The sequence below is a fragment of the Gracilinanus agilis genome, chromosome 1 (assembly GCF_016433145.1).
Source record: "Gracilinanus agilis isolate LMUSP501 chromosome 1, AgileGrace, whole genome shotgun sequence".
Lineage (NCBI taxonomy): Eukaryota > Metazoa > Chordata > Mammalia > Didelphimorphia > Didelphidae > Gracilinanus > Gracilinanus agilis.
Genome location: NC_058130.1, coordinates 557,711,513 through 557,724,628, shown reverse-complemented (window position 1 = coordinate 557,724,628; position 13,116 = coordinate 557,711,513). Strand labels below are relative to the sequence as shown.

At 36.8% G+C, this 13,116-nt stretch overlaps 1 protein-coding gene across 2 annotated transcripts in view; it reads left to right on the top strand.

Annotated features, from left to right (window-relative positions):
• PIEZO2 (piezo type mechanosensitive ion channel component 2) overlaps positions 1-13,116 on the top strand; it is a 564,998-nt gene that overhangs the window by 24,655 nt on the left and 527,227 nt on the right. The window lies entirely within an intron of this gene.

The following is a 13,116-nucleotide window of genomic DNA, read 5'->3' as shown; positions in this document are numbered from 1 at the left end:
AGAGAGAGAGAGAGAGAAGAGAGAGAGAGAGGAGAGAGAGAGAGAGAGAGAGAGAGAGAGAGAGAGAGAGAGAGAGAGAGAGAGAGAGGATAAAATAAACCAGGCTTTTGATGATGAGCCACTCTGACCTAAGGAGTCTAGTCTTCAGATGACAGAGACACCATTGTTGGGTCTATTACTGGAAGCTTTTCCAGCTTGTCCAAATCTGCCAGAGGTTGTGCTATGAAGGCAAAGCCTTTGATGATCCAGGGATACTTCCATGCTATTCTGAGTCATCTGAGGAGAATTTTTGTGGAGAAACAAACTCTGCTAATGAACTGAAACATCAGAATTCACAAAACCTATAAGGAAGTTGAGAGACTATCTCATCCAGTACTTTAATTTTATACCAAAAGAAAATAAAGACCAGAAATATTAAATGATCATAGCAATCTACCCTGCTGATTATTGTCAAGAGCCGAGAGGAGTACCTGGATTTCTCAGCTTCCAGCTCAATGTCCTGACTTTCATATGTGTTCTTTATATTTAATCTTTAACTTTATGCAGAATTTCTAGCTTAAACTAGCAAGTTTATTCTACTTAGATATGAACCCTATGTGTCTATCACAAGCTTTTGGAGAAACTTCATCATTGTTTTTTTTTAATTTTTCAGATTGAAATATTAAATTTTTTAGAAAAATTTTCCATGGTTACATGATTCCTGTTTTTACTTTCCCCTTCACCTCCTCCTTAACGCCCCCCTCCGCCCCATATCCAACACGCATTTCCACTGATTTTAACCTGTGTGATCAGTCAAGACTTATTTACATATTATTGATAGTTGCATTGGTGTGGTCATTTAAACTTCATCATTGTTAAGTGCTGCCATCTTTTGTGCAAGGAAAATCTACTATTAGGCCTATTGCTTCTGATCTGTCTTGAGAATCTTATGGACCTGTTAACTCTTATGTACTTCATCCCCAAGGTCATTCCTGGAGGAAAGACACTGTACATACCTAGTCTGCCACATCCTTAACACCATTTCAGTCTACTGCATTCTGGTCTAACCTCAGTTTATAGACAACACTAAAAATAAAAAGGTTGAGATTGATCCTTTAACTCTAGCTTATAGAGACTGAAATGAAAAGATGCTGCCTCTGACCAGAAACAATCTTCCTGAGTCCTTGGGTTAACATAGTCACCAGAAACAAATACAAATACATTATTTTTCAATAAGTTGCTTATACTCTCCAAGAGGAGGTGCCCAGAAGATTCCCCCCAGAAGATAGCTCCATTTCTGTAAACTCCTCAAATTGATTAGGAGATACCTTCAGATCAATCACCTCCTCTTTAAATAGCAAATAGGAATCCAAGACCCCCCTTTTGAACTTGGTAACTCTCAGTTTGATTTATATATTTGTTCTGTCCTTTCTATAGCTCCATAGCAATAACTTTAAATATAAGTAATTAGATTTGTATTTTTATTTAAAATGTCACATTTCTATAACCTACAGGTAAGGTAGTGCTCCCTTGATGGAGTTCCATGTATAGAGTAGTCTATGTCTATGGGACTTTCTTTCAAGTTCCTGAGTCTTTTCTGTCATTCATTTAGGAGAGAACATGGAAATTTGAAATAGTCTACAAAAGTATTTAAGTATCAAAATCTCTTCCAAAATGTGAGTAGGGAGAGGGCAGTGTTTGGTTGTGGATAAAAGTCTGGCCTTGAAATAAAGATTTGGGTTCAAATTCTGCCTCTAAAAGAGCCTAATTGTGTGATCATAGACAAGAGACTTAATTTATCAGTTTCTTTAATACAATTTTTAAGTCTGTTACAGAAAAGTTGTTGACCTGCATCAGTAGGGAGAATTACTATTTAGAAGTTCTCCATACCAGTCAAATCTATATCTTCCTTACTCCTCAAAAAAGCGTGTTAAGCAATGAAGATAATTAAGATCCCTGAAATGTAGTTATTAACCAGTCTCATGTCATTTAAAAAATGACCCATTTTGAGGCATTTCTTTCATTTTTTTAATAATTTTTATTTTTTAGAAAAGTTATCATGGTTACATGTAATGGGTGAATTTGGGGAAAGGTATTTGAATTATGTATATACACCGCATGTTGCCTAATATCCTCCACTGGTAATGATTCCCACTGTGGACAACTTTGCCTGAAATAATTTTGTATTGGGATTGAGGTTCCTTTTACAAATTGTCTCCTTATATGATCAGTTGTATCCTGGGCATTGTTATGTGGAGATGCAAAGCATGGAATCCCTGCAAAGGTACAGGGACAGCCTCACGCAGAATTCCAGGGACCCCCCTGGAGAACTTTGGGTGAGGGGGCAGTTGAGAAGGGTTTGAGACAGTTACTTTGTGGAGGTTGAAGTGAGCAGACACCCTGCTTACTACTCAAGTCTTGGGGGTTCAACTTGAGAGGCCATTGTGGCATAGCCAGTGTGGTTTCTACATAAGGATTAGCCTGTATAATGGGGTTAGTCTATATCAACAATTAGAGAGTAAAGATATTCATTAATAGCAAGAGTGCCAGTTTTAGTTAAGTGCCTTCATCCCCTCCTGTTGGGGGGGGGAGGGCAGTATCAACCTAACAGTTCAGGGTCACTTTTCATTATCCTAAAACCTTCATTAACCTCTCTAGTTTTCCTTGTTATTTCATAATATAACCTTTACCTTCAAAACTGTGCCTGGAAAATTATTTGGGGGAATACTCACAACTCAGTCTGGACATCTAGTTTGAATCCTGTCTGCTGCCAGTTTAAGAAGATCTTCTCTGTCCTCAACAGTTAGATAACTAGCTTCTGCTTACTCATCTAACTGACCTGTGAGGAATATAAATTAAAGAAAAGGAACATCATTGGGATTTCAGCCATAACAGAAACTAACCAGGATCTGATCCTGTCTTCATACCCAACTGAAACAGCAACTGTTAGAGGGGGAGGGGTTTGAGAGCCAGGAGTGTTTAGCCCCCTCCTCTTCTCACTGAAGCCTGTCAATCTGTGGCTCTTGAATTGAAACTCTATTTGGCCCTGACACATTTATCTGCTTCTCCAAATTATCTGTTATTATCATCAAAACAGTTTTGGCCAGCCAGCCTAGGATTTGTACTATAGAACCTAGTGGAGAAGAGATATATGGCCAACATGTTCAATAGAGCAATTGTTACCTTGGGGTGCTTTGGTGTTTTAATGTATGGGATTTGGCAAACCTGTGCCACATTTTGGTTTGTCACAGTTCCCCAATTTTTAGGACAATGATAGAGTTTTATGATACATACCTGTGGCTGACAATTTCAGTAGGGGAGGCCTTGGCTTATGTACCAACAGGAATAGCCATGACTGCCACTTGCTATGGGGCCCTAATTATATTAAGGAAGATACTGGCTTTCACCTTTGGAAAGGCTGAAGATACTGACCCGATTATGGAACAGATGTTGGAATATATGAAGACACTAATAGAGATTAACGAGCAGATTAGAGAGGGGAAAGAATTAGATGCCAGGACAATTATGCAGCTGGAAATTATAGAAAACATGGTCACAACAAAGAAAGGGGGTGAAAAACAACAAGAGATTAAACATGACAACCAAGAAAAGCAAGAAGTTGCAGGGGCAGAGGCAGCTCCTGTAACAATACTTCCCATTACAGAGAGGACAATAGTACAACCAGATGCTGGGATCATACACGTTAAGGGCTATAAACCATTTACTGGATGGGATCTAAAGATTTTAAAAAGGAGGTTCCCCCAGTTCTTTGTAAATCCACATAAGGCAATAAAAGAATTCAAACGGGCAGTCAGGCTGTATAATCCGAATTTTGAAGATGTGTCTCTAAGTCCTAGAATTGTTTCTGCAGCTTCAATAACTCTATCTAAAAAACTGCTCAGGTGTTCTTCTTCCCCTTGCCTCAGTTTTTCAAATTTCTGCCAGGCATTTGGTCTTTTTGCAAACGATCTCATTGCTTCAATAAGATCAGCCCTGCATCTTAACAAGTATCTCATGTTTGTGTGTTGAGTGAAATCCAGGTCCTGATGCACCAGTGGCTATGACTCTAAATTGGGATTCGTCCTAGTTTCATTGAGGAATTTTAAAATTCCCCCAAAAGAAATTTGACATCATCGAAACTAGGGCTTAAAAGAGTGAACCCCTCTTTTAATTCTTTTAGACTCTTGTAATGTTTTTTGTAGAACTTGGGGAAACGCCTTTTTAAAACTTCCATGTCGCTAGGAGTGAATGCCTTGTATGTTTTGACATGCACCACCCCCTCTCCAGGCTGCACAATAGTCCTGTCCATTATTGGAAGTACAGAGACCACTGCGTTTTGAATAGGTTGTTCTTTCTCGATTTCCTTTTGCCCCAAAAATTTAGATTCCACTATTTCTAGCTATAAGATCGTGTGTTTATTGAGTTCTTTGCCTTCATGGATTTGTTTTAACATCTGAAACAGTAGTTTGATGTTCTCTACTAGTTCCTTGCATTCATTATTGGGTTTTGGAGGAGATGCCTTGTAATAATTGAACAGATGAGTCAGGTCCACTTTTGAGATTATCATAAAGTGCCATAGAGACAGAATAATTGCCACAGCCATGGGTATGAAGCATATACACTCAGCCAATGTAAAGGCAAACCATTTATAATAATCATAAATTTCAATCAATTGCTGTAACAAATTTGGTACCTTTATCAGCCAAAATGTATATAGTCCCTGCATAAAAGACCAAATAAGTAAGGAAAGACTGCCTAACATGAAAATTATTCTTGTGAATTCATTTTCTTTTGATTCAGAAGATTGTAGATTTTGTTTGACTGTGCATGCCAGATGTAATGAGTGAATTTGGGGAAAGGTGATTGATTAAAGGGGATTTTAGAAGGGAGGTTGTCAGGGACTTGCTAGATAAATAATATGAGTTGCAGGTAGGATGGAATAGTGAGATTCAGGATATAATATGAGGCTGAAGTCATTGAATATAACACCAAAGGTAACAAAGATCTCCAGGGAGAGGAGGAATTAATCTAAACAGGCAGAGAGCAGCAGGGCTTATAGACTAGGACTTAGACTAAAGACAAACTGAGGGAAATAGACTGAATTGAAATTAACTACAGGCTTTAGTTAATTTCACAGGAAGGGACTTGTTTTGAAGTTACACCTTCCTTCAAGATGGATACCCCGGCTTCCCTTCCAGTCCAGAGTATGTTGGTTCTATTCCTCTTCTTCCCTTTTCTTACTAATTAACTGACAAAGTAACTAACAGGTCTGTTTAAACACAAAAGGGGTTTATTGTCTTCTCAGGTTAAATCCTCAGGAAAAGTGGATTAAGGAAGCCCTAACAGTTGTTTAAAGAAACCTCAGGTGGGGGAAGGGAGGCAGAGATGGTGTTTGAGCAAGGTCCTGCCTTAACTCAGCTCTCAAGGTGATCTTGAAATCAAAAAGGGAATATGATGATAACTACCTAACCTCTCTAGATAAAGTACTGCCAAAGTATAGCTAAACCCTCACAGATTTGAAACTACTCTCTGATTCACTCTCCTGATTCACTCCTCACAGACATTTAGGTAAGGGAAAGCAGGTAGGAAAATGAGGTAGGGTATGGAGATACAAAGGGTTTATCTAAATTAACAATTCTCAAATAAATACTCCAAAGCTAGTCTAAATTTTCAATCTTTAGAAAGGAGAAGAAGCAGCTCGGCTGGCCTGGCTCTCTCCACGAGGTCCCAGGTCCAACTGAAACTTTTCTCCAAGATTCTAAACTCCTAATTGACTTCAGAACTCAGCCAAAGCCTGTAAAAACTGTTCTGACCCTCTCTCTCTGTACTACATACATGATTCATGTTCTTACTTTCCCCTTCACCCCCTGACCTCCTCCAACCCCCCCCCCAATAGCCAATGTGCATTTCCACTGGTTTTAACATGTGTCATCGATCAAGACTTATTTCCAAATTGTTGATAGTTGCATTGTTGTGGTAGTTTCGGGTCTATATCCCCAATCATGTCCGCCTCAACCCATGTGTTCAAGCAGTTGTTCTTCTTCTGTGTTTCCTCTCCTGTAGTTCTTCCTCTGAATGTGGGTATCATTCTTTTCCATAAGTCCCTCAGAATTGTCCTGGGTCATTGCATTGCTGCTAGTACAGAAGTCCATTACATTCGATTTTACCACAGTGTATTAGTCTCTGTGTACAATGTTCTTCTGGCTCTGCTCCTTTCACTCTGCATCAATTCCTAGAGGTCTTTCCAGTTCACCTGGAATTCTTCCAGTTTGTTATTCCTTTGAGCAAAATAATATTCCATTACCAGCATATACCACAATTTGTTCAGCCATTCCCCAATAGAAGGACATACCCTCATTTTCCAGATTTTTTTCTACCACAAAAATCGCGGCTATAAATATTTTCATATAAGTCTGTTTATCTATGATCTCTTTGGGGTACAGACCCAACAATGTTATGGCTGGATCAAAGGGCAGGCAATCTTTTATAGCTCTTTGAGCATAGTTCCAAATTGCCTTCCAGAATGGTTGGATCAGTTCACAACTCCATCAGGAATGCATTAATGTCGCAATTTGGCCACATCCCCTCCAACATTCATTACTCTCCCCTACTATCATTTTAGCTAATCTGCTAGGTGTGAGGGGAGGAGAAGGAAAAGGGAATTCATTAGGCCTTAAAAATAAAAAGAAGGGAATAACAAGGGAAGGGGTAGAAAGGATAGTAAATCAAGGGAGGGGACAAGGGTGACTGGTTTAAAACAAATCAATGGTTTAAAAGGAAATAGCCTAAGAAGAAGGGGTAAAGGAAATCAGTTGTCACAAAATATTTTTCTAACATACAGATACAATTCAGACAGTTTAAATGAAGTTTCTATATTTGGGAAAAAATTTTATTTTCTTATTACTGAGTATTCTTGCTGCCCCTTGCCCTGATGTTACTTCTTTTGAATGTGACGAGGTCTTGCAGATTTCCAAATTGTCTTTTGGTAGAGAAAAGAAAATTTCAACAGACAATGGTTATTATTATAATGGGAGTAGCCAAAGCTAATTGATAACATTAAAAAATGGAACTAAAATTGTTTTTATCATGAGCAGATTCAAACCATATTATGCATGAGTAGATTTTTATTTTTTTTACTCTATGCACTCTCTTGAGTCATAAGAGAAGATTATTTTCTTTTATTCAAGTATTAGTAAGCATGTTAATTCTGTTACCCTCTCCCTTGCCCACATTTACCACTTTTTAGAGGAAAGAAAATTTCCATATGGCCTGTAGTAATTATTATAATGCACCATGAATAACTCTAACCCCCATCCTTAAGGGGGGGAACTCATTCTATTAGTAATTGTTCTCTTTGTTCATAACTATTTTATGTTCTCCCAAAACAAAATATTTATGTTTCTTACCCAAGGCCATCATCATATCCTGTGTCTGTAATCATGAATAGGAACTTATGTTGCCAAAGAATTATTAAAGTAGAATAAGGTGTATGAATCTTTCTTTCTGGTATAACTGACTCGATCCAATAGATCTATAGTTTTTATTTGCCTCATTTAATCAAAAACCCTTAAAAATCCACTCTTCATGTCTCATTGCCATGTAGAGGTGATGCTAGAATCTCCAGTAGAACCTAAGATTTAAAAGTTCTATCATTCTGGAGAGGCTTAGAATATAGGCTTAGAGTTGGTCTATAATTCTTTTATTTGAAGTCAGCATATATTTGTGTGGAGAGGTTCATCTGCAAAAAGCTCAAAAACACACACACACACACATACATATTTTATTCTCTATGAATTCTCACGCAAATATGTACCTAGGGCATAGTCTTACCACAAACAATCCCTTTCCTTCCAGGCTACCTTACTCAGAGCACCTAGGTTGACCTCTACATTACATATGCCAGCATTATGTCTGCCTCTTGATAATCCTAAAAATAACTCAGGAATTGCAGCAACTCACTCTCCCTTGCCACTATCCTCAAGATAATTGAACAAAGAGAGAGAATCTTCCCAAGGAATGGTCAATACCTGTACTTGATGCCCCCTCTCGGCTTCCCCTTGGGACATAAAAAAAACATTTTTTTAACTCAGGAAAATTCATTTTCAATAAAACAAGAGGCAAAATTTTGAAACCTTTTTTAATACATTGAGGAATTCTTTGGTTTCATCACCCTCATTTCTGGGTTATTTTCCTTGTTTTTGCTTTATGGTTTTTTTTTCCTTCATGAAAGATTTTAGCTTTACTTGGCAATTGAATGGGATCCAAAAGTGAAGGGAAATCAATGGTTCCCTGCTATTTGATGTACTTATGATAGTTGGAAGAGTTTGTTCTTATCTCAGGCCAATAAAAAAAGGGAATCAACTAGACAAATCTCAAGTTCTTGTCCAAACATCTGAATCATTTTTTTAAAAAGAGAAACAGTAGTGGAAATGAAACTAAAAGCAATCTAAGAAGTACCATTAACCTTATGTAACAGATTCCATATCCTCAGATGTCTCAGTTAGGATCCCTTTTGAGCTAATGAGTCTTCTTGAGAACTTAGATATTTTGTCATTCCTGGTGGGACAGGAGAAGTCTCTGTTCTGCCTTGGCTAAACTTTGTATATTTGAATTTGTATAGATTTTGTATAGCTGATTCCTGCACTGTCCTTTTCGTTTTTCCCAGGACCAATTGCACAACAAAGGAAATTCTTAGCAGGGTGGATGACAAGAGATTAACATCATGATTCAATGAAGAAACAAACTGAAAAATGTTTAAGGGTCGAACAGAATTTTGGGGGTTATGCGTAAGAGTATACTTGCCAGATAGGGAAGATTACCTTATGAGTTGGGATAAATATCTAGCTTTTAGGGTCCTCTATTTAGCGTTTGGGTTGGGGGAATTCTGAGGTGGACCCAGAGAATGCTATGGACACTGGTAAAATTGCTAACTATTGTCCAAATGGAGAGATACATTATGAGGTGGATTGGAAAATAAACTTTACAGAGGCAAAAAGGACTGTCTGCCCAATGAAAAATGCCAAAGAAAGTTTATAGGGAATGAAAGGAAAATGAAAATGGCTACATGGGTCCTGACGGGGCAGACTTTGGGCAGTCTAACCAGCAAATAAACAGAAAGTTTAGTGTTCTTAAACAAAGAAATTTAAGCCAAGATTTTGATCTTAGGGACATCTTTGAATGCAACTACTGTATCCTTTTGCTTAAAAGAGAGTAATATTTGAGCATGAATATCCTTTAAAATTTCAGTATATTGGTAGTAAAGTACACTGACCTCAGATTTCTGTTATAAACATGTTGATGTTGTCGAGTAAGAGTGACACTTAAAGAAGAACTTCATTGATTCTCTAGCCTTTTTTCAGGGTGGGAAGGCTCTTTCAAGTACATGCCACATTTGAAAAAATAATGGTCTCACAGGCAAATATCCAAAAGCAAATTCTCCATCTATTTCAAATAGGACCATTGGAATTGTGGTATTTTAAATATTCTATAGAGAGAGGATGATCATTTAGTTCTCCCTTAGCTTTCAAGGGCTTCAGGATAAATAAAGAAAAACAAAACTTCAGTTTACCATTTTGCAGTTTAAAAGCCAGCATAGAATTGTTCTGTGGAATTACAGATTTGTTTATTGACAGTGGAAGTCAGGAGTGTGTAAATCTCTAGACCATAATTCATGCCAAGAATCATGCCATTAAATTTGGAGTATTCTCTCTCTCTCTCTCTCTCCCCTCTCTCTCTCTTTCTGCTTTCTCCTCCCTCCCTCCCCCTTTCTCCCTTTTTCTCATGTAAATACAACACTTATCTTAGCAGTTGGTATGCCAGAATTTTTTTTAACATTTAATAATATTCATTTTTTAGAAAAGTTAACATGGTTCCATGATTCATGCTCCCACCTTCCTCTTCAGCCCCTGACCTCTCCCCCCACCCATAGCCGATGTGCATTTCCACTGGTTTTAACATGTGCCATTGATCAAGACCTATTTCCAAATTGTTGATAGTTGCATTAGTGTGGTAGCTTTGAGTCTACATCCCCAATCATGTCCGCCTCAACTCATGTGTTCAAGCAGTTGTTTTTCTTCTGTTTCCACTCCTGCAGTCCTTCCTCTGAATGTGGGATCATTCTTTACCATAAGTCCCTCAGAATTGTCCTGGGTCATTGCATTGCTACTAGTACAGAAGTCCATTACATTCTATTTTACCACAGTGTATTGGTCTCTGTGTACAATGTTTTTCTGGTTCTGCTCCTTTCACTCTGCATCAATTCCTGGAGGTCTTTCCAGTTCACATGGAATTCCTCCAGTTTATTATTCCTTTGAGCTCAATAGTATTCCATCACCAGCATATACCACAATTTGTTCAGCCATTCCCCAATTGAAGGGCATACCCTCATTTTCCAGTTTTTTGCCACCACAAAAAGTGAGGCTATAAATATTTTTGTATCTATTTATGATCTCTTTGGGGTACAAACCCAACAATGGAATGGCTGGATCAAAGGGCAGGCATTCTTTTATAGCCCTTTGGGCATAGTTCCAAATTGCCTTCCAGCATGGTTGGATCAGTTCACAATACCACCAGCAATGCATTAATGTCCCAGTTTTGCCACATCCCCTCCAACATTCATTACTCTCCCCTTCTATCATTTTAGCCAATCTGATAGGTTTGAGGCGATATCTCAGAGTTGTTTTGATTTGCATTTCATTAATTATTAGAGATTTAGCTCATGTGCTTATTGATACTTTTTGATTTCTTTATCTGAAAATTGCCTATTCATGTCCCTTGCCCATTTATCATTTGGGGAATGACTTGATTTTTTATGCAATTGATTTAACTCCTTGTATATTTGAATGATTAGACCCCTGTCAGAGCTTTTTGTTATAAAGATTTTTTCCCAATTTGTTGTTTCCCTTCTGATTTTGGCTGTATTGTTTTTGTTTGTACAAAAGCTTTTTCCTTTGATATAATCAAATCATTTATTTTGCGTTTTGTAATTTTCTCTAAGTCTTGCTTGGTTTTAAAATCTTTCCTTTCCCAGAGATCTGACAAGTATACTATTCTGTGTTCACTTAACTTATTTATAGTTTCCCTCTTTATAATCAAGTCTTTCACCCATTCTGAATTTATCTTAGTGTAGGGTGTGAGATGTTGATCGAAACCTAATCTCTCCGATATTGTTTTCCAAATTTCCCAACAGTTTTTGTCAAACAGTGAATTCTTGTCCCAAAAGTTGGGCTCTTTGGGTTTATCATATACTGTCTTGCTGTTGTCACTTACCCCAAGTCTATTCCACTGATTCTCCCTTCTGTCTCTTAGCCAGTGCCATACTGTTTTGATGGCCATTGCTTTATAGTATAGTTTAATATCTGGTACTGCTAGGCCACCTTCCTTCAATTTTTTTTTCATTATTTCACTTGATATTCTTGATCTTTTGTTATTCCAAATGAACTTTTTATACTTTTTTCTAATTCAGTAAAAAACTTTTTTGGTAGTTTCTAAGGTATGGTGCTAAATAGGTAAATTAATTTGGGTAGAATGGTCATTTTTATTATGATACCTCATCCTAACCATAAGCAATCAATGTTTTTCCAATTGTTTAGATCTAGTTTTAATTGTTTGGAAAGTGTTTTGTAGTTGTTTTCGTATAATTACTGTGTTTGTTTTGGTAGATAGATTCCTAAGTATTTCATATTGTCTAGGGTGATTTTAAATGGTGTTTCTCTTTCTACCTCTTGCTGCTGTGATGTATTAGAAATATATAGAAATGCTGATGATTTATGTGCATTTATTTTGTATCCTGCAACTCTGCTAAAGTTGTTGATTATTTCTACAAGCTTCTTAGTTGATTCTCTAGGATTTTTTAAATAGATCATCATATCATCTGCAAAGATTGATAGCTTAGTCTCCTCATTGCCTATTTCGATACCTTCAATTATTTTTCTTCTCTAATTGCTACTGCTAGCATTTCTAGTATAATGTTAAATAATAGAGGTGATTATGGGCATCCTTGTTTCACACCTGATCTTATTGGGAAGGCTTCTAATTTATCTCCATTGTATATGATGCTTGTTGATGGTTTTAGGTATATACTGTTTATCATTTTTAGGAAAGGTCCTTCTATTCCTATACTTTTCAATGTTTTCAATAGGAATGGGTGCTGTATTTTATCAAAGGCTTTTTCAGCATCTATTGAGATAATCATGTGATTTTTGTTTGTTAGATTGTTGATATGGTCAATTATGTGGATGGTTTTTCTAATGTTGAACCATCCTTGCATTCCTGGTATAAATCCCATCTGATCATGGTGGATGATCCTCTTGATCACTTGCTGGAGTCTCTTTGCTAGTATTCTATTTAAGATTTTTGCATCTATGTTCATTAGGGAGATTGGTCTGTAGTTTTCTTTCTCTGTTTTTGATCTTCCTGGCTTTGGAATCAGTACCGTATTTGTGTCATAAAAGGAATTTGGTAGGACTCCTTTTTTGCTTATTATATCAAATAATTTGTATAGTATTGGGATTAGTTGCTCTTTGAATGTCTGATAGAATTCACTTGTGAATCCATCAGGCCCTGGCGATTTTTTCTTAGGGAGTTCTTTGATGGCTTGTTCAATTTATTTTTCTGATATGGCATTATTTAGGTTTTCTATTTCTTCCTCTGTTAATCTAAGCAATTTATATTTTTGTCAATATTCATCCATATGACCTAGATTCCTATATTTATTGCCATATAATTGGGCAAAATAGTTTTTAATGATTGCCTTAATTTCCCCTTCATTAGAGGTGAGGTCTCCCTTTTCATCTTTAATACTGTCAATTTGGTTTTCTTCTTTCCTTTTTTAAATTAGATTGACCAGTACTTTGTCTATTTTATCTGTTTTTTTCAAAATACCAGCTTCTAGTCTTATTTATTAATTCAATAGTTCTTTTACTTTAGATTTTATTAATTTCTCTCTTGATTTTTAGTATTTCTAATTTAGTTTTCATCTGGGGATTTTTAATTTGTTTGCTTTCTAGTTTTTTAAGTTGCATGCCCAATTCATTAATCTCTGTCCTCCTTAATTTGTTAATATATGCACTCAAGGTTATAAATTTCCACCTGAGTACTGCCTCAGCTGCAAACTCAAGATTTTTTGAGAAAGCAAAA